The 26,569-nt window shown below is 35.5% G+C and overlaps 1 protein-coding gene across 1 annotated transcript in view; it reads right to left on the bottom strand.

Moving 5' to 3' along the window:
* LOC118202547 (protein O-mannosyl-transferase Tmtc3-like) overlaps positions 1-26,569 on the bottom strand; it is a 707,071-nt gene that overhangs the window by 508,659 nt on the left and 171,843 nt on the right. The window contains exon 2 of the mRNA XM_085824627.1: positions 11,589-11,625. The gene's annotated coding sequence lies outside the window, so the exon portion shown is untranslated. The remainder of the gene's footprint in view (positions 1-11,588; positions 11,626-26,569) is intronic.

Raw genomic sequence — 26,569 nt, forward strand, 5'->3', positions numbered from 1 at the left:
TTATTTGATATGGAGAGAACCTGGAACCCGTTATCATCCGTCAAACATCCGTGAAAGAGATGCATACGGAAGAGGCAGTATCTGTGTTTGGGGTGGACTCTTCGGGTGGACGCACAGACCACCATGTTTTTCCAAGGGGAACCGTGAATGCTCATGTTTATACAGATGACATCTTTAATGCTTATGTACGTCCAAATGCCGGGGCAATAGGTGATGCTTTCCTGTTACAGAACGGCAATGCAAGACCACACAGAGCTCGCATCGTATATGATTAGCCTCAACAGGAAACAATTATGCGTATGGAGTGGCTAGCTCGATTCCTGGACTTGAATCCTGTTAAGAACGTTTGGGAGGCTTTAGGGAGACGTCTAGCTGCTCTCAATCCGCCCCCTCAGACCCTTGTCGCGCTTGCAACTGCTTTGCAAGAGCAATGGCTGTCTCTCCCTATGAAACTGTTAGACCGCATAATTGAAAGCATCACACATCGCTGAAAGTGCTGTATTTCTTCTAGAGGCGATTATATTCCATATTGAAGGTACTTTTACTATAGCAAACTGATATCTTCGATTTGTTCATTCTATACATGTGCTAATTTCTATACTACCATAATTGTCTGGTAATTTCTTTTTATGTTATTCGATACCTTACTATGTGTTGTATATTGCGGGTAAGTTTCGTTAAATTCTACACGTAACTTTTTGAGTAATCGTGATTTTTCCTTAATTATTATAACCAGTGTAGCAGTCCTATATATAAAATTTCAAAGTTCTGAGGCTACTCAATTTTGAGTTATGTAAAGTAAAATCATAGGTACGTACACACGACACGAAAAATCTCTTCTGAATCCATTTTAAATCAATTTTTTAAACCTCTTGGGGGAAAGGAGGTCTTTTTCCTGTCCTTACGTACTGATGTCATGCAAAAACATCGCTAAATTGCATTCAATAGCGGTCAAAATGGATATTTTCGTTGAAATATGAGAGCTGGAATTTTTCGTGATTACAGTGTCTCCTTTACTTCGTGCATGGAAGTAAAAAAGGTCCATTCGTTACAGGAAGCTAAGACAATTGTGCAAACCTGGTTCCGTCGATGCAGAGAAAGTTTTAGTAAGGCAAACGCCTTACTAAAATGACTATCGAACGATTTTTTTTTGCAATGGGAAATAAGAATAAGAAGATTGGTAACAAAGTCGTTAAACTCATCGTATTATCAAATAAACGTTTTATGTCCGATATTTACAGAAGAAATTTTATTTTTTAATTCCAATGACTTTCAAAGAGTGAAATTTCAACAAGAGACAACCAGATACTTCCAAAAGTATCGCTACATCCCTTGAAAAAAAGAAGATCGATACAGGCCTTGTACATACACATTTTTAACGCATTCCTACGAAGTACCCTAGTAAAATACTGTGCCTCTGGCCTCTTGAAAAGAGGAGCGGTAAAGTCGCTGAACACTAGTAGTTCGGTCCGAGGTTCGAATCTCACGAACGGTCTGGCTGCACGGGCGTTTTCGTGGTTTTCCATAATGTGTAACGTGTATACTAAACATTCTCTGTTAGAAAGTTCTCCACAAAGGCATTCCTCTCCTCAGGCAGATAGCTCTCGAGGCTTTGCCATAATCTCAAATAATCCAAAACCAAACCTTTTGAAAAGAGATCTTTCTATGTGCAAACCCCACCACAATTGATGGACCGTAGAAAGTAGGAAATAAATACAGGGCTTGGACAAAAATATGGAAACACCTTTAAAAAAAACATGTTTCTTTGCTTAATATGGTGTAGGAAGCTCGTCGGCATCCAAAACAGCTTGCAGTCTTCTCAGAATGGATAAATAAAGTTCCTGTATGTTTGCCAAGGGAATATTATACCATTCTTCCTGCAGAACGGTGGTAAATTCAGATAACATGTTGGCGGTGGATAAAGAGAACGCACTTTCCGTTCCAATGTAGACCACAAAGTTTCGATAATATTCAGGTTTGGTGACTGAGGTGGCCAGGGGAGATGGGACAACTCATCCTCGTGCTCAGAAAACCAGTCCTGGACAATGTGAGCTGTGTGAACAGGGGCTTTGTCGTCTTGAAAGACACCATCACCATCGGGGAGCAAAGTTTGTACCATGGGATGAACTTGATCGGCCAAAATGTTCACATAAGTCTTGGCAGTCATGTGCCCTGACACAGTTATCATGGGGCTAGCAGAGAACCACGATATGGCTGCCCAAACCATAACAGAACCCCCGCCATGTTTCACTCTTGGCAACAAGCAGTCTGTATTATAAGCTTGAGATGGCGTTCTCCAGACGTAAACTCGGCCAGAAGTGGGAAACAATGTGAAAGAAGACTCGTCGGACCATATTACTCGCTTCCACTGCTTTATAGTCCAGGCTTTATGACTTAAACACCACCTTTTCCTTAACACAACATTCATTTCAGCAGTAACTTTTGCAGCTGTGGTCTTCTTATTTTTCGTCACAATTGCCCTTAATAATCGTCTGTCACGATCACTCAGGACACACTTTCGTCCGCGCTGTGATTTAGCAGATCATGTTTTTCCGCTTTTCAAATATGCAGAATAAATCTTCGATACAGTACCTCTTGAAACACTAAACACCTCGGCTACCTTGCTTACGGAAGCACCTACCATACGTGCTCCAACAATTTGCCCACGTTCGAAGTCTGTTAACTCTCACATAATGCTATGACAACCTCACATAACAGTACTCGGACAACAACTGAACTGTTTAGCACATTTACGAAGTTGTATAGGTGGCGTCAGTAATCAAAAACGCCAGCGCCACCTACATATTTCATTCAATCTTTCTTTTCAAACATGCATTTCACAAGGTGTTTCCATATTTTTGTCCATGCGCTGTACCTCTGGAAGTTTTACGCATGGTGATAATGATTTATCCTGGAAATAATGACGCAGTCTTATATTTTAAAAAAGACTTCTCAGATCAAACGTTAAAAAAATACCATTTAAACATTAATTAAACGGCTCTGAAATTGCACTTAAAATGTTTAAAAGCCATTGATATGTTAAATATACAAAATCTACAGAAAAGCTATTCGAGCTGGCTTATCTTCTTTGAGCATTTCTTATTAATTTGGGGGTCTAATGTTTGCTTCAGGCAAACACGTATTTACCTCAAAACATGGTATTTAGACAATATACCTTTAATAACACTTAATCAAGCCCATGTACCGGTAATTGTTTTATATACAAGTGTTTCTGCCTCGTAAGTCTTTTAAAAACATAGGATTGTCCTACATATGAAGCCATCTTAAATTCGATCATCATGCAAGAGTCTTATTTATAGCAAGCAAAATAAATTTATAAGTTAAAAAAAATATTCTTTCCGAATTTCGGGGATTTTTTGAGTTTCGCTGAAGTTGTGTAATCTAATATGTCGCATCTCCGACATTTACACAATTATCATTATTCTGCAATTAATTACAGACTTGATGAATTACTTCCATATCTCGTTTGAAGCAGGTAAATTATTTCCATAGGAAAATTGACACTATAACATTGCGAATGAGGCAAGAACAACAGAAGTTATATCAACATTATCATAACATCCACATAACAATCCTAAATATTCAATTAAATAGATTGATTCGAATCGAGTTACTTGGCGTGTGTGGGCGGGAGAAGCAGGATTAACAGAGACTCCATCGCAATTCACGTGGATATTGATTTCAACATAAGCCTTAATATCCCTCAACTCAACTGATTTCAAATTATTTACTCATACTCAGATGAGCGGCACTGCATATTTACAGGTTCCAGTCAGTGGAATGCAATTACTGTATCAGGTGAGTGCAGATGCTGGATTGGTTGTAAAATCACTGATCCTGCATCTTATGACTGGTGTCATGTGGGTTGAATCAAAATGACATCCCTTATTGGTAGAAACGTTGCTTCATATATTACTGGCTTAACACTGAACTTACGTGGCTTTATTAATTTCGATACTATTACGAATTTGTTGTAGCTTATAGCTCTTCCATCATCTACAAGCAAAACATGATCCTTGAAATAATCTAACTGGTAGAAACCTTGAAATCTGTGCAATTATTTTAGATTGGGTTTGATTGAAGGAAAGCAAATTAAAGTTATCTAGTAGGGTATAAAGGGTATGTTCGGTCCGTTATATGTGGGAACGAAACCGTGAATGTATCAGTGCAGTTACACCATTCCTCAAGATTCGAACCAAGTCTGAGCTTTTATTTTTTTAGTAAGCTAAATTTTCAAACTGAAAAGCATTGACACTTGACAGAAATATTTGTTGCAAGCTTCCACAGATGTGATTCCGCAAAATTACTACAAAATTGCGACTTGAATAAATAAGTATTTATTTTATTGAATAAACGCGTAAGTCTCCATGTCCCGAGATGTTCTAATGAAATCGCCAACTGCTAATTTTAACAACTCGCTTTACATATATATATGTGATGTACCAGCTTTTGTCCAGCATAAAAGATTGGTGAAGAATCATAAAATGTAGTCGTAGCTTAAATTATCAGACGATAAGTTTAAAAAACAGGATCCATTTATTATTATTCAGGAGAAATAGCAGTTACAAAGTCAGATATCCGGAGTAAATAAAAGGAATTACTAATAACTTTTTGTATGAAGTTTATTGCATCGTGACATTTAAGAAAAAGTCCCCGATATTCTTTTGCGAGTCCTTTTATAGCCTCTGGAAAGGCGGAGCTTCCAAGAAATGAGGTCAGCCTCGTCAGCCAAACCAGTTCGCTTTATATATTTCCACAACATTCTAAAATTGTACGTGTAGAGAAGGCGGGAAAAACAATTTGACTACGGGACTGTGGATTTAATTCCACGTACTTTCAAAATAAGAGAACGTCGCCATTAAAATGAAAAGAACATACAGTTAGAATTTTAAGTGTATTCTTGACTATGGAATTTTATTATTACATATATACAAGTAAGATATAACAAAATACGATGGCTGCTTTAAGATTAATTAGCGACCTCAAAATTAACTATTCTAGATTTCATGTTCTACCCCCTAAATTCAACTGCTCTCCTAAATTCGAGATCTTTCCATGTGACATAACAACCTAAAATTAACCAATCACAGCTTAGAATACTTTCTGCATCTACTAGACCTAAATACCGCTCATAAATAACTACGCCTCTTCTTCCTTTCCCTATCTTCTGCTCTGTCTTGCTAAAATGACTACGTCATACTTTTAAAAAACAGTGTATATGAAATTATTGTAATTGCTTATGATCAAAAAGGTATATTGTCTACGAAAAATGATTCTAATGTGGCTAGAAATAAAGATGGTAAGTAGCTGAACTTTGTGTTTGTGTCAACATCTTCTTCCTACCATTCTACTCAGCCATTTAAGACTGTAAGCTGTTAAGAGTTCCAATGGCGTCTACACACCTAAAATACTAGATATATACATATATATTTGTAAAGACAGTTGTATAAGTATACTGGTAATATTTTGACTGTCAGGCACAGGAATGACAAAGCTTGACGTTATAACTACACCAGAGTCCGGATTAGCTTTTTAGATTTCGTACTTTTAATCAATTCTCACCGCAGATTATTTTTCCTCTAGATGAAATTTTCCAAATTACACATTCAATAGAGATTTAAACTAAGTAAAATTAAATTTAGACTTTCTACGTCGTAACTATTCTAACAAAGGGAAGAAAAAGATGGGATAAGCAGCAGCAAGGTTTTGTAGCAGTGGTAGAAGAAAGCAATCTGGCGAAAATGGCGCTTACTCTGTATTTATACTAGCGGTTAGATAACATGCCAGAATGTTCTCGAAATTACTGGTCAAGGTGGAAGATATTTAAATTGCGGAAAGTTAATTATAGGTTGCCTTTTTGCGCAGAGCAAAGCCATCGTAATTTTTATATGTTACATATATATATAATGAGATATATATATATATATATAACTTACGAATAAGAATATTATACTATACGGGAAACATTTTAAAAAAGAATTTAACAACAATTTTACAATGGTTTAATTTTGAAAAATCGTGAGAAAATATTAAATTTTAGAACGAAGTAAGATGAAAAGCCAAAAGCTAAAAAAATATTTAACTTTTTAAGAAAAATAAAAATTTTGAAGTAAAATTTAACAAAAAAATTGACGCAGTTTAAAATTTTCAGTGCCTAATAATTACAAAGAGTCAAAGAGACAAGTGATTATGCTGACGAGAGTTAAAAGTATAAATTGCAAAATATATAAAAATATTATTACGGCTATTTTTCTACGACTATTCTCTAATTTTATTACGACTATTTCGACCAAGACTATTTTTAGTTGGTTATGTTGTTACTGTAACCGTTTCCTTCGAAAATTAAATTATGCACATAATTTTCCTTTCTCGATTTCTGGACGACAAAATTAACAAATTGACTGCCGTGGGGGGCACTCAACTTGGCTACAGTGCCGTGGGGGGCCACCGGTGACTGACGATGCGACCAATAACAAAAATAAATAATTAGAGTAATTCCGATTACTTCACTGAATAAGACTAAGGAATCAGAGTAGTTGCTTAGCTACTGAAATCACACAGTTTGAAACAAATGATTAATCGCAGAAATGGTCTACAGCGCCTGGAGAGGGATGGTAATCGTTGACCCCTTACCACGGAAAATGCATTGAATACGATTATGTAACCCAACTTATCTTCTTTAGGTAATATTTAACATAATATGTCTTGAATAATAAAAAACCATATTGACGCTTAGGCAAACCACGCAAAATGAGCGCGGCAGTAAATAAAGGGGGCCGCAAAATACCCGGTATTTGTTTTTCTGTAAATTTCGACTACTTCCAGTAAACGGGCGAAAACTCTTTGTGGCCCATTAGCGGGTGAGTGGTAAAAGTCGCTGAACACTGGTAGTATGGTTCGAGTTTCGATTCTGGGGGAACAGGGTGGCTGCTTGAGCGTTCTCGTGGTTTTCCCCAAGTGTAATGTCAACGCGAGCCGGTTTTCTTTAAAACGCCCACCACGAGAATCTTTCCGTTCCTTGTAGTGTCTAAAGGTGAAGCACGTTAACACATAAAAAACAAAATCTGATGTGTAGACCACATGACTTTCTTGTACGGAATATTAAATTATACGCATTTTTTCTTGCATTTCATTTAAACTTATTGCATTGAATTAAACCTACTTCGCCGACAGCGTATAAACCACAATAGAATAAATGCATTCTTTAAAATCCACTTTGTTTACCATAGCGACACTCTGGCGCTAGGTTAACTTAACAGTATTATATTTCGTTCATATTATAACTCAGAATGTACAAAATTTATATCATTTAAAGAATTATATAATCGTTGCCACATGTTTTATTCAAATACTATAATAAAGCTGGAACAATGCATAAAAGAAATTAAGCAAACAAAACAAAAAAGCAACAGTTTTTCACAGACGATTGAGTATTTCTCATTCAATTAATTCAATTCTCACTTCATGACAAGGCAAAAATACATAAAATCACAAAATATCTGTATTAAAAATTACGAAGTAAATCTTAAACACTTATTTCCTCGAAAACATTCCAGAAAGGATTAAGCATGATTTAATTCGCAATGATATATGAAGGCGTTATCTTTGTTGTTACGAAGGTAAGTTTCTCTAGATTGGTAACAAATCCACTATTCTGTTGTTTCAAATGTAAACAAGCAATGGCCGCCATCCAAAAAAAAATATTAGGCTTAGCGGCACTTAAACAGCTTTAAAATTGTTGATAATTCTAAAAATATTGCATAGAGATTTACTAAAGGCATAAAAACCTTAACCGGAAGATAATAACAACATAATTCAATCATTTTTAAAGCAAAAAATGTACAATTTACAAACATATAACAGTAAAGCAATTGAGATCACTGAGCGGATAACAGAGTGTATATATAATATAAATATATTTATATACGTCTGGTGCGGCCGATTGCAACCAAAATACGAGGTGCACATCTACATGTTATAGCAGTCATATATACAAAATTTCAACGTTCTGAGGCTACTCGTTTTCGAGTTATGTGAGATACGCAAGTAGGTACATACGTTCGTACAGATGCCACGAAAAATTATCTTCACAATTCATTTTAAAGCAGTTTTATAATTTTTTTTTGGAGGAAAAGAGTGTTTTATTCTGTCCTTGCATACAGATATCACGGAAATACATGGTTAAACTGCATTTAAAAGAGGTCAAAATGGGATATTTTTGTTGAAATATGCTGCCTGAAACTTTTCACAATTTCAATACTTCCTTTTTACTTCGTACAAGGAAGTAAAAACACTTATTTTGTGAACTATTTATAAAAAAGAGGTTTTTTTTGCATTTTTAAGACGAAAAAATATTTTTCAAAATTATGCTAGAAAGTCAAATACGGGATCCTTTAATCTTTAAAGCAAGAGAATGACTTTAAGACGACACTGAAAAAACATAACTCACTATTCCATTCAAAACACGCGGAAAAAAAAAAAAAAAAAAATACCGTACTGAATGCTTACTTCAATACAAACGCAATTGTGAATGGCTGGGAAAAAAAGAGATATATACTCGTCAATTTTCCGAAGCCTCAAAAGCTGGTTCCAGCCATTCGAATTGTCGCTAATGGAGTTTTCTTTTACGCTTTAAACCCCTCGTCCCTGGAGGTGACTTTAGCGGGAATTTTGCATTTCTTTTCGATGTCTGGGTTTCTCTTTAAGTGGGTACGCTTTTATTTCAATGCTATTTTCGATTGCTATTTTTGAAGTTTCAAAAACTTTTATATAGATGGATACAACTTGCAACTATGATGCTAATGCAGCCGTATTATATACGGAACACAGTATGAGACGTTAGTGACATTAAAGAACCTGTATTTCTAGTCAAACATTAATATTTGCATAGCAATGTACTCCAGAATTTGTGACTTAATAGAAGCAGTATTCAAAATTATTCGTAGGAACGTTATTGATAGCAAATTTAATGGACATTATTTCGAACGGAATAAAAATCTGCTGAAATTATAAAAATTCCATAATGTAAGTATCCATACATATAAAGAAGAAAGTCTGCGTGTTTGGGTTTTCTCTAATAATTCAGCCACTACTATAGCTATCGTCACCAAACTTTCTACAATTCTTTTCCGGGTCTTGGAAAAGGTCGACGTCCACTTTTTTCCAAAAAAAAAAAAAAAAAAAAAAAAAAAAAAAAAGCTAAAATCAGAGATATTACTTAAAAACTCAGAAAAACGATCATTTTCGCTCTCCTTTTTTCCGAGTGGCAACAGTCTCACAAACTGGAGATGAAAATCTGCTTTATTTCGAAAGTTGTTGCCACTGCTCGTTTTCAAATTCTAGAGTTTGTTAATAAAACATTTCTGAGTTTTACGATGAAATAAAAATAGCATTGTCAAACATTAAATACATTATTCTCGATTCTAAAAATTCGTGGGAAGGCATTTCGGCTATTCCCATCTTCGTACAACTTTAATCAGCCGAGATATTAATTAAAAACTCTGAAAGCGTAAATTTTCGAACCCGTTTTTCCGAGTGGCAACAGTGTCCCGCGTTGAAGATAAAAATGCTTTAATGAATGTGTTCCTATTGCTCACGAGTTTGTTAATCAAAAATTCGTAAATTTTACAAAATCTATACATATTAAGAAGAATGTCTGTTTGTGTGTGTGTGTGTGTGTTTGCGTTATTGATTTCTGATCACTTTTATGATCCATTTTTTTGATACGTTTTAACGGACTAAAATTGAAATATTGGATGGAATTTCAGCCTTTCCTGGCCATTAGACTAGAAAAGCGGGCTAATCTTTGGAATATGGTAACAGGTAGTTTGGCGACATTTTGGTAAGGCGATAAAGGCCTAGGACTTTAGCAGTGTACATGGATAAAGTCAAGAGTGTGCGCAATGCCATTTTTGTGCAATTCTGGGATGTTTTTTTTTAAATGAAAATAGATCGACGTGTACATGGATGATACCGTGTATGTGCAATTCTTAAAAACGTGGCAAGCAGTGGGCGATTGTGCACTTTCTCCCAATTTCGCACCTAATATTCGTCTTGATTAAGCATTTTTGTTCCATAAAAGTTCTAGCATAAGTGTAATTTGGCTAGCAGATTGTTGGAAAAAAATGTTGAGTAAAAAAAAAAAAAAAAAAAAAAAAAAAAACATACCTTTACTTCGTGAAAACAAAATGGCGTCGAAAGCAAAACTAGCAGGTTGCTGTAGCACGGTTGGTCGCCAAATTTTCGCCAAAAAGTCGCCAAGTTACGATAATCCAAAGATTAACCGAAAGGCGAAAATCATTAAAACCTGCGTGCCATTGTTGCTGATATAATGAGAGATAATGAGTTTTGATGTCTTTTTATGATGTCTTTTTTTGTATTGCAAACAACTGAATTTTGTGTTTTGTATTGAATTCAATAATAAATTCTCTTTAAAATGATATATACAAGTTTGCATTTTGCGAAACGTAACATTTTCTATAAGCATACAAAGTTAAAAAACATAAAAATTTCCAAAAGTGTCCATAATTTTGGCCACCACTGTATATGTAACCACATCCAGCCGAACCAAATGGTGATAGGTATCAGGAACCAAAAATGATATTAATTCAAAGTAATGATTCTATATTTGGTATCTATATATAACATGTGTTTACGAAATCGTGTTTTACTGAAATAATATAAAATCATTTTGCTAATTTATTACAACATTCTTAAATGTCATTTTGAAATATACTTAAAAATATTTCTTAAATATAAATTACTATTCAGCAGATATAACTTTCACATTTCTGTTCAAAAAAATCATCTGAAACTTAAAATGAAGGATTAAAAAAAAAAAAAAAAAAAAAAAAAAAAAAAAAAGAGCACTGAATGTTTGAGATAAAAAGCTCATTTTCTGGTTATGATGATTTTGGAAAAAAATTTTCAGCTAATCTTTTTCGGGATCCATAATTTGACTTACACAAAATATATATGATAATTTTAATTAAAAAGTAAGTTAATATGAGTAGCTTCTCAAACACTGTGCGTACGATATATTTCTGCATGAATGGCAATTACATCTCTATACATTACTGTAATTTTACTGTACGCTGTTTCTGCTCGAGTCACTGCAAAACCCTATGCAGCGAAAGATAAGAAGTTCCAAAGCGAATTATCAGAAAATCAAAAACATTCTACGGTATAAAAGGAATATTGTTTTATCTATAAACTTCGACATTAGTTTGGTCAATGATCCCATAATTACCACAGCACATAATTTCACCTTCAGTGATGGTAATCCCAAAATTCAGAAATTAAGGCTTTAGTGATAAACCCAATTCAGAACCAGTTCAGAAATTTATAGAATAGTTTTTCAAGCAGTTTCTCTTGTCTCCTACGCAATTTGCAGGTTAAGTTTTCATTTAGTTAGCTGATGTTAGAAGGCTCACTACAGCAATATAAAATCGTGGTTAATTTTTATACATATTCAAGCCCTAAAGGACAGACTTGCTGACTCGTGTAGGTAAATGAACTGGATTTGGATTGATAATTTTCATTTAGTAAGTGAAAAGTGTTAAACTTACCAGTTCCTTTTGAATCTTCAAATTAAGAGGTCACCAGCTACAAAAGATACAGCAAATTAATATCTGAAAAATCACATACTGTACAAGAAAAACATGTATTTTACTAAGAAAATAAACCAGCAATAAAATAAAGAAGTACATTTATAAAGATATTACTCTGTTTGCATTTTATACTGTCACATACATTAATTTTGTTTAATTTAATAATGCAATTTAATTTAATGAACATTTTATATAAAATTTTTCTGTGTACAATTTTATACAAATACACCGTTACGCATGGCTTATTAATTTTATCTTATTAATTTTAAAATTAAAAGCACATTCATTTTAAAAGAGTGTGCTGACAAGATTCCAAAGTAATTTCGTTTTGAATTCAAATTTCATAAAAATGTCAATTTTCAAAAATTTCTCTGAACTAGCCTATTAAAATTTCAAGAAATTTTCACGAATGAATCGTATAAATATTATACCAGCATGATTTTAAATTCGATAATATAACTTCTGTTATATCAGAGTTTTAGTCGCAGTTCTTTTTGATACTGACATAATTTTCTAACAAACTATGTATCATTTTCTTTATATCTCATACTAGTAAACAATTATATATGTTACGGTGAAACACCGAAATCTGGAGAATGTCGACTTTCACCGGTGAATGTCAACATTCACATAATCTTTTGGTGTATGTCCGAAGTATTTTCCAAATACTCTCATTTCTGACTTACACCGGTCAATGTCGACATTCACCATGTACTAATGGTGAATGTTGAGCATATAACAATATTATATTTTCTTCTCCGTAATTCAGTCGCGAATAAACGCACTTGAAATAAGAACTTAAGAACATGAGAACCTAAAACACACGATACATTCAAAATGAGAAAGGAAAATAATAGAAGTTTAAAACTTAGTTAATTATACAGTACGTTCTAAATGAGAAAATAAAATAACAGTAACAAAAAACTTACTAAATTATGTGATTCAAATCTTATTTATTGCAACAATTTAAACTATTATGGTACTTTATGACCTCTCTTTTCGACTTTCACTAGAGCATATCTGTGATTGTCGACATACACCGGTGAGGGTCCGAATATACAAGAATGTAGTGAAATATTCGGTCTTTCACCGACGTATTTGGTGAATGTTGATATTCTCCAGTGAAAGTCGACATTCTCCAATTTTGGTCTTTCACGGTAACATATGTATATTACAAGCAACCTTTATTAAGTATACAAAAGAAAAAGAGAATTATTAAACTAAATAAATTTAATACGAGTATAATACGGCAAGATATACCGGGTGATCAAAAAGTCAGTATAAATTTGAAAACTTAAGGGGACTCATACACCTTAAAACCCATAAGATGTTCGAATAGATGACTCTTGCAAGAACTGGGATAACTTATTTATTTTAAAAGCAATTACTACCGACGTTTTACAGCTGACTACATAATGAAGCTGCTTTCTGAAATAGTAATCAGAAAGTTTGTGTTGCCACAAATATTTTTGTAATTTAATCCGCTTTGTGACAACATTTTTCGTCATGTTTCCAACTTGAGCGCACAGTTTAAAACATTCTGTTCATTTGGAAACTACTGTGAACCTAAAATTCTAAAATTTTCATGTTCAATTTTTATTTTATTTTGAGTTGAGTTTATAAAATGTATTTTATTATCAAAATTTGCAATGTTTTCGTCCATAAAATTTTTCAATATTAAAATATTTATCAGATTGTTGGTTCAGTTCGAAAATAGCGCCCATATAAAGAATTCCATCAAATTTCAATAATGTACCATTAGCCATTTTTAAAATATCATGCGCGCTAGGTGGAAACATGGCGAAATATTTTGTCACAAAGAGGATTAACTTACAAAAATGTGTGTGGCAACACAAACTTTCTGGTTACTAGTTTCTAAAGCAGCTATATTATGTAGTCAGCTGTAAAAAGTTGGATGTAATTGCTTTTAAAATAAATAAAATATCCCAATTATTGCAACAGTCACATATTCGAAGATCATGAGGGGTTTAAGGTGTATGAGTTCCCTTAATAAATCACGGAATAATGTAGATAGAGAGGTAAAAATTGACACACATACTTAGAATGACATAGGCTTTTATTAGAATCAAAAAAAGTTTAAAAACAAAGTACTGTTATCGGGCCTTTTTTCTTTGAGGAAATGCGTGATTCTAGTTTTGTAACTGCTACGGTGACGGGTGAGAGGTACGCCGATATGTTACAGAATCGCATCGTCCCCAGCCTGGCTGATAAACACCTGCTGGAACGTACGATTTTTATGCAGGATGGCGCTCCACCCCATATTGCTAGACGCGTGAAAGATCTCTTGCGCGCGTCGTTTGGTGATGATCGTGTGCTCAGCCGCCACTTTCGTCATGCTTGGCCTCCCAGGTCCCCAGACCTCAGTCCGTGCGATTATTGTCTTTGGGGTTACCTGAAGTCGCAAGTGTATCGTGATCGACCGACATCTCTAGGGATGCTGAAAGACAACATCCGACGCCAATGCCTCACCATAACTCCGGACATGCTTTACAGTGCTGTTCACAACATTATTCCTCAACATACAGCTATTGTTGAGGAATGATGGTGAACATATTGAGCATTTCTTGTAAAGAACATCATCTTTGCTTTGTCTTAATCTGTTATGCCAATTATTGTATTTCTGATCAGATTATTGCTTTTCTAGTTATTGCTTTTCTAATAAAACCCCATGTTATTTTAAGTACAGTGGATGGACAAAAATATGGAAACATCTTGTGAAATGCATGTTTGAAAAGAAAGTTTGATTTTAATGATATATGTAGGTGGCGCTGGCGTTTTTGACTACTGACGCCACCTATACAACTTCGTAAATTTGCTAAACAGTTCAGTTGTTGTCGGAGTACTATTATGTGAGGTTGTCATTGCATTATGTCAGAGTTAACAGACTTCAAACGTGGGCAAATTGTTGGAGCACGTATGGTAGGTGCTTCCGTAAGCAAGGTAGCCGAGGTGTTTAGTGTTTCCAGAGGTACTGTATCGAAGATTTATTCCGCATATTTGAAAAGCGGCAATCATCATCTGCTAAATCACAGCGCGGACGAAAGTGTGTCCTGAGTGATCGTGACAGACGATCATTAAGGGAAATTGTGACGAAAAATAAGAAGACCACAGCTGCAAAAGTTACTGCTGAAATGAATGTTGTGTTACCGAACCCTGTGAGTCCCAAAACAATTAGAATGTAGCATCATAAACAGGGAATTGCTGGCCGTGCTGCAATTGAGAAGCCACTCATCAGTGATGCTAATGCCCGTAACAGGAAAAGGTGGTGTTTAAGTCATGACTGCCAAGACTTATGTGAACATTTTGGCCGATCAAGTTCATCCCATGGTACAAACTTTGTTCCCCGATGGTGATGGTGTCTTCCAAGACGACAAAGCCCCTGTTCACACAGCTCACATTGTCCAGGACTGGTTTTCTGAGCACGAGGATGAGTTGTTCCATCTCCCCTAACCACCACAGTCACCAGACCTGGATATTATCGAACCTTTGTGGTCTACAATGGAACGGAAAGTGCGTTCTCGTTATCCACCGCCAACATCGTTATCTGAACTTGCCACCGTTTTGCAGGAAGAATGGTATAATATTCCCTTGGCAAACATACAGGAACTGTATTTATTCATTCCGAGAAGACTGCAAGCTGTTTTGGATGCCAACGGGTTTTCTACACCATATTAAGCAAAGAAACATGTTTTTTTAAAGATGTTACCATATTTTTGTCCAACCCCGTATGGTCCAACCCCGTATGTGTGTCAATTTTTACCTCTCTATCTACATTATTCCGTGATTTATTAAATTTTCCAATTTATACTGACTTTTTGATCATCCTACAGTACAGTCATGTAAAGAAAACATGTCTACACGGCGAAATGTCTCGACGGCGAAACGACCACGGTGAAATGGCGACGGCGAAAAGTTCTAGACTCTCAGATAGCACGTGTGTATTCGAATTAAGGTAGGAAAAAGTGCTTTTAAGCGAAGCTTTTGGAACGTGAATTTAAAGCATGTTCTGCCTGTTTTAAAATGCTGGCCACGTTGTTACTTTAAATCACTAGCGATTTGATTCGGTGGTGCTGATTGCTTCTAGCCATTAAGTTTGTTTCAACCGACTTCTACGAGCCACAGCCTTTCTGCGCGTTTAATTGTCCTGTGAGCCGTTAGGATAGTTTAATTACATTTTATTTTAAGTAACTTCTGGCGTAACTCAAACATTTCCTGTTTGAGTTACGCCAGAAGTGTTAGATTTGAGTAAGACTAAACTGGGCCATCTGTTCAGCTGTATATGATTGAACAAAGGGTCGTTTACACCCTTCTTCTGACTTCTTCTTCTGACTTCTTCTGACTGTTGTGCAAGATCTGAGAATAATTCCTCCCACAGTTTTTTGAGTGCTCATCAGTTTATGTTATCTAGTTATACGTGATTATAGTATTCAAAGCAAAACTATGTTTCCCTTTTTTCCTCCACTAATAGGAGACCACAGATTTTATCAATGCACTCTCTTTAAGTTGTATATACTTGCGAAAAAGGTGTGCCATATATTATTGTAAAACGTGCATGCTAGAAATGAAGTAAAACGGAAGTTATTGCTTTGCACGGAAGTACAGAAATGCAACCCGATCATGAACATTTACTTCTTCACTACTGAAAGGTCGATCCGCAGCTTTGCTTTCCTATTCTTCCTCATACGCAAAAGTACTTCGCTTTACCCTGGCTTTATAGTGTAATATTTTAACAACCTTTTCAAATGCAAAAAGAAAAGGAAGCAAATAAAAAATAAAAGTAATTAAATTTATGTACTTTCGAAAACGTAAGTAAAACTTTTTAGCTACCAATGAGTGACTTCTTCAATAATAAAATAACAACCATCTTATTTTGTGTATGTGTGTGTATTTAACTATGGCAAAGCTCACTAGGGCTATCTGCCTAAGGGGAGGGATGCCTTCGTGGAGGACTTTCTAAGGGAAACTGGCTCGTATACACGTTACACATGGGGAAAACGACGAAAACACCCATGCAGCCAGCCCGTTCGCGGGATTCGAACCTCAGCTCGGACCGAACTACCAGTGTTCAGCGACTTTACCGCTCGGCCGCTGGGGGGCCCACCATCTTATTTTAAAAGCTCGGGAAGATAGTCATACTGCTACAATATTATAGGACAGCGGTTCTCAAACTTTTGATTAACGCTTACCATCTAAACAAAAATTGAAAACTTTAGTATCACTACTGTAAAGTATTGTATCTTTATATACATTTTAAATAATTTAATGGTTCATAAATGTAGAATATATGAAATTTACTACCACGAGTTGAGTCATGTTTCCAAATGCAAGCGATGAGTCACTTTTCCTGCCATCTCAGGTTTTTGAAATACTTATTCAATTTACCTAATAATAATCATAAATAAAACTATGCCTTTAAAAGAAAATATCCATTTGCGCAAACAAATTCAAATAGGACACAATGTACCTCCACGGAATACAGAAAACATTAAAAATCTGAGTTTAATTTTATCCCATGTCCCTCTCTGAGCAGATAAATTGCAATTATAGTTATATTTATATATCTTAAGGTGGGAAAATGGGTAACATTTACTCAATTGAATATTTATTCTAAATATAAATGACTTCGGAACAGACGCTATTTATCTTACGTAAGTTCTTCATTCATTGAGTATATGAGAAGAAATTACCATTTCAATTGCAATGTTATTTCTCTTCGACACTGTAACGTAAGCCGGCAAATAAAAGCCTCATTAAGCTTCCTCAGAGTGCAAATGTTTTAAACTCTTGCGCTATTTGTTGGTTGAAATAAGATGAATAGATTACGAACATAAATTTTAATGTTTCAAACGAGCTTTTGCATATAGCTATTGAAAACTGAAATTCCTTCAATATTTCCTGACTTTTAATATGTCTTTTTTTGCAATTTCAATAAATTGTTTTATGTTTTAAATCTAGTGTATGAAAAAAATCAGCAAATGTAATGGCGAAGCATTCCTACAAAAACTCCCCCCTCCTCGAATGGAGGGGGGAGTTTTTGTAGTCAAACAAAACTTCCCCCTCCTCCACTAACTTGTGATTTTTCGACACTGCCCACTCCTAAGCCTGGAAGTAATGGTCATTTTATTGTGCGGGCACCTAATAGGCAGCCACCATGACCTCCTATGAAGGGATGGACAGTTACAACTATGCTTTGTCCGGGATTCGAACCTTAGCCCTTCTGTACCGTCGTCGACTTCCCTAACCGCTATACCATCTGGCGGCTCCCCTACAAAACGTAAGAACATTCTAGATAATCAAGTCATTACCGGAAAACAAGTGTCTCATGTAAATATAACATCATTTAATTTAACCAGTTAACTGTGGCGCCCTCTTTTAAGAGTGCGCACCGTTTCGTGTCGCCAGAATCGAGCCATGATGAGTATATTCGTAATGACACAGTAAGTTGCGCTGGTAAGATATTGGATGAAAAAGAAGGGTTTATTTTATAAAATTGAAAATTTTATGACTAATATTTACTTATTTGGTTAACATAAGCACATACATATTAAACTAAAAACGCAATAAATTGAATTAAATATTATACATATAAAAGTAAGAATTTAAATTCCTGCTGTGGAGTGATATTCAGCTAAACAGGGGACTTTAGAAATGGAACTTCGCAAATAAAACACCAGTAACGCGATTCCTTCCCGATCTTAACATCTTCGCGTAGGGTTGCTTTTTTTTTTTCGATGTTCCGGGTATATAATTCTGAACATGACTCCCGCCTGACTGGCTTATATTAGGTCTAAAATGGCCGAGTTTGTGCCGATTTATTTCTTTCAATTCGATACGTCGCAAAAGTGTCTTCAATAAATTTGAGCAAAAAGTTGATACGCGATAATGTTCCATTATTTTGTTTATATAATATGACTGCATTCAGACACATAATGTCTAAGAAATGGAGAAACATCTTTTTGTAGCACTTTTTGAGTTGTTTTCTTGCTGTGGAGAAGGCTATGATAATTCCATCGCTCCTATCCACTCCACCCACTTTTTTATTATAATCAATCAATAGCCGGTTTCTTTGTTATTATTTTCCTTTCCTCTGTTTGTATTACGTTGTCACTATGTACAGTACTTACTAAATAAACCTCCCCCTAATCTTTCCATTTCATTATACCCATGACGAGTAAACTCGTCAATAAACAAAATCGTGCCGCTTCTCCATGACGAGTATACTCGTCAATCACAGTTAACTGATTAAGGAATGTTCAAGATAGTATGCAGCAACTTTAGAGCCGAAACCGGTGATCTTTGAAGTAGTCCTAAATAAGAACAAACATGCCATTGTCATTCATTGCATTGTACAAACATTTTAAAGAATCACCGATATTTTCGGTTGCTGCAGTTACTAATCCTTTTAACCTTTTGAAGACGGGATGGCCATTATAGGGGCCATAGAGCCCTCCACTTTAGTGGCCCTGTCTTTTTCCCCCATTTTCCAGGCTGAAAAGTGGGGTGAAATGTCAAATTTGACGTCCCTAGTGTTTTAACCACTTATCTCATTCAAAGGTCTTCCTTTTGCGACATAGATGCATCCCTCTGAGAATCCAATAAACTACACACAAAAATCTTTGTTGCAAATAGGAGGTGATTTCTTAAAGGAGGGAAAGCATTCGGTTCAAGATTCCCCGTCCTTTGGTAGCTTTTACTGCTACCAAAGCCCCGGCCTCAAAAGGTTAATCTGCACACAATTAAAATTAGGCTCAATGATTTATCATGCTCACGTGAAGATAACATGTTTTTTGTTAACCGACTCTCGGACAATACGAGTATGTTGCCGAGACCTGTCTCTCTGATTAATACTGACGTTGATTGAAAGTATCAGACCTATCCCGTTAACTAGCAAAGGGACATGTGTAGAATATACCAACCTTGGCACCTGATTCGTTGAGTTCGAGAGTTCTTCTGGACGACCATGAATATCTGACTATATAGCTCCACCACAATCAACGGAAAGGACAAGACAGTACCATATGGTCCCTGCTGAGCCTGAACCAGACATCGTCAGCGATGACTCTAGTGCTGTAAAGACTGATTTTATACCCCCGCGGCAAAGATTCTCTACGTACAGATCTTAACCAGTATCTTCCCAGGCTTTACCTGAGTGCCACATATATGTAACCCTAACCGTTACCACCTTCGACAATTTTGATAAAGGGAAAATACTGGAGATTTCTCGGCGGCCGGGGCAAAACTATATAAGACCGACGAGAGCATCAATTCTTAATTTTTTAGTTCAGAGTTAGATCTTCGTCCGAGCTTCGCTCCTTAGATGAGCTTTGCATAGCGTTGTGTTTAACGTTCTTAGTAGATTAAAGTGGCAACTACGGATTGTGTTCTGTCATACTGATAAGAGCTGTATGAGTGCTTTTGTGGAACGATCTAGAATTCTAAAGTGTTTCTATTGTGAAAATAAATTTTATTAAAGGTTAAGCTATCATCGGTTCTGTGTACATTCAATCCATTACCAGCCGGTCCGCCCGCTACACTATATTACAACCAACGAATGCTTTTCCGCAGAGAGCAATTCCTGCTAAGCTGTATTTCTAATACACAACAATAATTGCAGTTGCGAGGAGCTTTTATAAGCATGGCTGTTACTAAATATTTCACTCTAAATGCAATTTGATGTCATCCACCAACAAACGAAGATCAATGGGAAAAGAATTCAGATTTCATGACAGTCGAAAAATGGATTCATTTTCTTTTATTTCAAAATAAAATACAGAAATAAGAATGTTTAACAAATCCTGAAAATCATTGTATGAGAACAATTGTTCACCATGTTGGTGAAAAATGAAGCGATCAGACTTTTCAATATCGATCTGGTAGGTAAAATATGCTCTACCGTTTATACATATTTTTTGCCGCTAATAGTAACACAAAACTTTACCATCATTTTCTGGTAAGCATGCATGAAATATGCAATATTTTTGCTGCTATGAAATATAGATAAATGTAATAACTGACGTTATGACAAATGACTTCACTATGAGCGGTGTCGTGCCTGGGAACTGGCAACAACTTTTCTAATTTTTATTTATTTTCTGTGATGAAAGCACCTAAACGATATTTTTCATTCTGCCCAAACAAATGAAAACCGTGCGATTTTAAAAATTATATTATAAAATAAACATATAAATAAAGAATATCGTTATTACTTAAAAAAAATGTTTGATAAAAGGACGATAATAGTACTTTTGCGAATATAATATACATCACAATTACAAGATCTTTTACGCAGCAAGGCCAGACGATCCATTCAAAACATATTTAATTCTGAAAGACATATATAACTATTGCTAAATTTTATATATTCTAAAGATATATAATGTCGCAATAAAAATGTGCTAGCCCTTTTAACAAAATCTCTGATTTCAAGTGTAAATTAAAGGTGCCTATTTTCTCCATTGAGGCCAGGTGGCGCAGTGGCTAGCGAGTCGCGCAGCAGCACCGCAGGTCCGGTTTCCATCCTCGGACTGGGTAAGGTTGACTCAGCTGTTTATCTCTTAAGTGCGTCGATGAAATAAGTGCCTGGTTCTCTTGGGGACTAAACACCGGGGAAGGGGGGCCTGCGACAAGCAGACCATTTGTTCTGGGCATATGCTAATGCACCCCTGGGGTCGCAGTCAAGAGAGCAGATATCAGGTCATTGCAGGCCATGGTTCTCTAAAGACTGCTGCGCCACTTAGTTTAGTATTTTCCCATTACTCTGCACCATTTTAGGTTTTATATTAATTACGGCAAAGCCCTCTAGGGATAGCTGCCTAAGGGAGGAATGCCTTCGCGGAGCGCTTTCTGAGGAAAACTGGCTCGTATACACATTACACATAGCCCATGCAGCCACCTGCTCACAAAACATAAGAACACTCATACGCCACAAAAACACCCATGCAGCCAACCTGCAGGTCCAGGATTCAAATCCTGGACCAAACTATCAACGTTCAGAGCCTTTACCGCTCGGCCGCTAGTGGGCTACCTTTTTTATGAAATTGTCCACTAGGAGGAAGAAAGGACTAATTTGCATTTATACACTTTTATTTCTTGTACCGTAGCGACATTTTTATTTCGTAACTTTTATCTTTCACATCTGTGGTGGGTAAGATTACTTGCATCTCATGCAAGCTGTGGCTGGAAATTAAACTTCACCTTCTCTTTCCAAAAACTTTTCAGCGGCCGAGCAGTAAAGTCGCTGAACACTGCTAGTTCGGTCCAAGTTTCGAATCTCACGAATGGGCTGGCTGCATAAGCGTTTTCGTAGTTTCCCCAATGTGTAACGTGTATACGAGCCGGTTTCACTTAGAAAGTCCTCCATGAAGTCACCATCCCTTAGGCAGATAGCCCTCGAGGTTTTGCCTTAACGCTTTGTTGCATAAAAATAATTTAGAGAAGTTAAACGAAAATGTTTGTATTTTTTCTACTTAAAACAACCTTAGTAATAATAAAAAAAATTCATTTTATTCAAATTTCGTTTTAAATAATGGCTACAGTTTGTTCACTACAGTGGACAGCATGCATATACGTACATGCTTACAAATCTCTTCCCAAAGATTGACGGTCATTGCATTTGAAATCATTTCCTGCCTTCTTTGCAGTGATCATTACCGTCTTGTAAATGGTAAATCTACAACTGACATGTACATAGAGATCCTCCAAAATACCTTCATTTCGTCGACTGTGATTGAACTCATTTTGCTACGATTTTGTAACCTGTACCTATTGGATTCAAATATCAAATGTTCTAGAAATTTCTTTGCCAAACAAACATTTCTGGGGTGTTTTGGCTTGAAAAGCAGTACATTTGGGTTTCACCTCTCTCTTTTCGGTAGATCTTTATCTACCCTGGGCCCACCAGCGGCCGAGCGGTAAAGACGCTGAACACTGGTAGTTCGGTCTCAGGTTCGAATCCCGCGAACGGGCTGGCTGCATGGGTGTTTTTCGTGGTTTTCCCCATGTGTAACGTGTATACGAGCCAGTTTCCCTTAGAAAGTCCTCCACGAAGGCATCCCTCCCTTTAGGCAGATAGCCCTTGTGTGCTTTGCCGTAATTGAATAATCCAATCCAATCCTTTATCTACCCACTCCACAATTTTCTCAGACTGACATTTAAAATAAAATGTCTAAAATGACTAATTATGAATAAAAATGTCAGTATAAGAAAATGTAAGCAATATTATATAATGTTTACTAATTGTACTAACTTGGAAACAGAAGTAGCAGCCATTTTCCAAATAGCAATGCTTTACTGAGTGATGCTATACAGCCATCTATGACCGACAGTCGAAAGTTCTTATAATATAGAATGAATAAACACAGGAATGGAATATGCTAAGGCATTTACAGAAGAATAAACAAATTTAAACTTTTGTCTACTAGAGCGGACATGATGTATAAAAGGTTAATTACCTAAACGAATAACATTGGATGAATCTTTCAAGAATTTGCCTCTTGCGAGGCCAACCTCCTAAAACAGCTATCATAAAAAAGGAAAAATACGGGATGTTTTTAATAAGCTGATAAAATTTCATAAAAATATTTTATATTCCAATTTAGAAATTTCGTGATTTAAGTGCTTTTTTATTAAAATTAAACAAATTAAAAGTTAAAAATATATTCTTAACTGCGTTTATTATACTAGTTCAGAAATCAAACCAAAAAATGGTAGCGTTTATTATATTTAAATTCATCAGTTTGTTACACTATAGCAGATATATTGCACCTGAAAGTCAAATATTTTATGCTTTACTGAATGACCACATGCTGGCGAGTGGAAGATAAAAGTATATGATTTCAGGCAGCGGCAAAACACGGAATTTAAATATTGGAGTTTGCTGATTAAAATTGAAAGATTAATACTTTACACTTTGCCGAATTTCAACGGTCTCGCGCGTTGGAGGGGGAAAATATTTTATTTGGAATACTGCTCTCTTTCACACTGCTGAGTATTTTAATATAAAACTATTTAATTTCGCACAAAATACAAAATAGCTAAAACAAATTCAAAATTTTACTTCGATGTGCACAGGTTCGGATAGAGGACTGTATGAGTTCAAACTTTGGTAGTTGTAGGTGTTGCCATCTTTCCGCAATATAAGTAACATACAAACGGATTTCTCAGTATTTAAGAGTAGAGATAAAATATTCTTAACAAATATAAAATAAAAAAATATAGAATATGAGAAACTGAATCAAAACGTCACCTGAATGAAACAATTCAAAGCCACGGATACTGCAAACTTGCTCTACAATTTTATGATAACATTCAGATTTAATTATCGTTAAATTAAATTTAAAGCAATTATTTTAAAATTAAACAAGTAGATAAAAAGCTAGCTTCAAAGATAAAAGCTTCATAAGGCTACGAAAGATAATAAAGGATAATTTATTTGATGGACAGTTACCCTGATAGCCCTTATCGGCTAATTTACGTTTTATCTAATCTACTAATGGAAAAAACGGAATATAAACTGCAAATCAATTATTTTAAAATGAAACAAGTTGATAAAATGTTGCACTTCAAAGGCTACGAAACATAATAAAGGATAATTTATTTGATGGACAGTTAACCTGATAGCCCTTATCGGCTAATTTATGTTTTATCTAATCTACTAATGGAAAAAGGGAATATAAACTGCAAATCAATTATTTTAAAATTAAACAAGTAGATAAAAAGTTGCACTTCAAAGGCTACGAAAGATAACAAAGGATAATTTATTTGATGGATAATTACCCTGATAGCCCTTATCGGCTAATTTATGTTTTATCTAATCTACTAATGGAAAAAAAAAAAAAGAATATAAACTGCAAATCAGTTATCTTAAAATTAAACAAGTAGATAAAAAGTTGCACTTAAAAGGCTACGAAAGATAATAAAGGATAATTTGATGGACAGTTACCCTGATAGCCCTTATCGGCTAATTTATGTTTATCTAATCTACTAATGGAAAAAACAGAATATAAATTGGAAATCAGATCTTAAGTAATTTGACAGCAAGTGACCAGGATATGTAAACTGGCATACCTCCTGATCGCACCTGTCATCATCTCGTGCGGTTGTCCTGCCCGAAGGTTAATTTCATTCAGATCAGGTCTCAGCCAAAGAAATAGTATGTCCGACAAGGTCATGGTAAGGTTGAAAACTGTTTCTGAGATGAGAAGGAAACATGTGACATCCACGGGGACATTACGTGACAACTTTGTTATTTTCGTCTTTCGCCGAAAATATGATGGGAATGGCACATGCCCGCAGCAAATTTCTGGCTTGAATGAAGGATTGACAGAAAACAAAATGTTGGAACTCTCGCACTGTTGATGTTGTTGTTGTTCCAAGGAGAATTCTTCTTTAACTTTGTCCATACCGGAAGCGTAAAGATATTACGCTGTGTCAGCTAAGCATATCAAAATCTTTTTTTCCCCTCCGCCTACCCTCTTAGGAGCAGCAATATAGGTTTTTCGAGTTTTATGGCTGACGAAGAATTTTTGGAATGCACGCAGAGGAATATGAATTACAACATTTTGCTGATGCATCGCAATTACTTAGCGAAAGTTTTGAAAATAATTTCGCAGTATGTTTTAATGTCCAGTTTATAAAATGGCGCACGGGTAAATTACGGTCTTTAGATGAGTTTTTTAGAAATATTTTTTTTAATTGTTTTTTTCGAGTACAGACTTTAAACATGACCGTTTTGTATATACTCGATTATATACAGGAATATGAATTTATGTTATTCGCGGTATCCACAGCCTGGTAAAGATATTATTATCACGTAAAAATATTTAAAGTTTCCGCTTCTGAATTCCAATAAAATAGGATTTTGGTTTATTTAATTACGGCAAAGCACACTAGAGCTATCTGATTTAAGGGAGGACTTTCTAAAGGAAACTGGCTCGTATAAACGTTACATATGTGGAAAACCACGAAAACGCCCATGCAGCCAGCCCGCTCGCGGGATTCGAACCACGAACCGAACTACCAGTGTTCAGCGACTTTACCGCTCGGCCGCTGGTCGGCCTCGAATAAAAGAGGAATTCTGTTTTATTTATTTATTGAGGTCAACTAGTGGCCGAATATCGCTGAAAACGAATATGCCAAATTTCAAAACGCCCGGTATGTAAATTCACCTATATCTTCGGAAATTTTGAATAAGAAACTCTAATTTTTTGCAGGTACCCTTAGAATCTATAACTTTTGTAGGTTTTAATTCAAAATTAATTCCGAAAAATTTATAAAAATTATTCAAAAATACAAATTTTAAAAATAAATCATAAAGAACGGAGGAACGTTCTTTGCAATTAACCCAAATTTCCAAATGTGAAAGGAAGAATTAAATAACTTTAATAAAAAGAGATATTAATACATATATACCAAATTCCATTAATACTGAGGAGCTAAAATTTTGAAAGGCAATTTTTTAAAAGCTACTCGACCGATTTTTGTAAAACTTGGCAATGCTGTGCTCGTGTGTCGTCGAGTGCATCGCGAATTGTAGCGTGAAGATTCTCGAGAGTACGTGGAGTTCTGAGAACGATCAAGCAGAGTCGAGAGCTGTAATCTGGTGTTTTGCAGGAAGCTGTCTCCACCGTTATTGCCTGACAATTGCCTGGCTGTATCGCTGAACGTGTCAGCGTGTTTACAGTAGTTCTTCGACGGCTGTAACGTGATTTTGGAGCTATCTGATTAATACTGGCAAATAAAGTGTGTTTCGATACTTCATCAAGTGTCGTCGTTTTTCACTACAAATCCACACAAACCCCGTACGAACGTAAAGGAAGAAAATAACGCAACAACTGATGTCAGAAAAATAAAAGAAAACGCAACAATAATTTTATTTTTACTGCAGATGGCACTGGAAATCTAGTTCCTATTGATGAAAT

This window comes from Stegodyphus dumicola, chromosome 10, assembly GCF_044657685.1.
Source record: "Stegodyphus dumicola isolate Sdum_Otavi_A_Nest chromosome 10, ASM4465768v1".
In the NCBI taxonomy this organism is placed as follows: Eukaryota; Metazoa; Arthropoda; class Arachnida; order Araneae; family Eresidae; genus Stegodyphus; species Stegodyphus dumicola.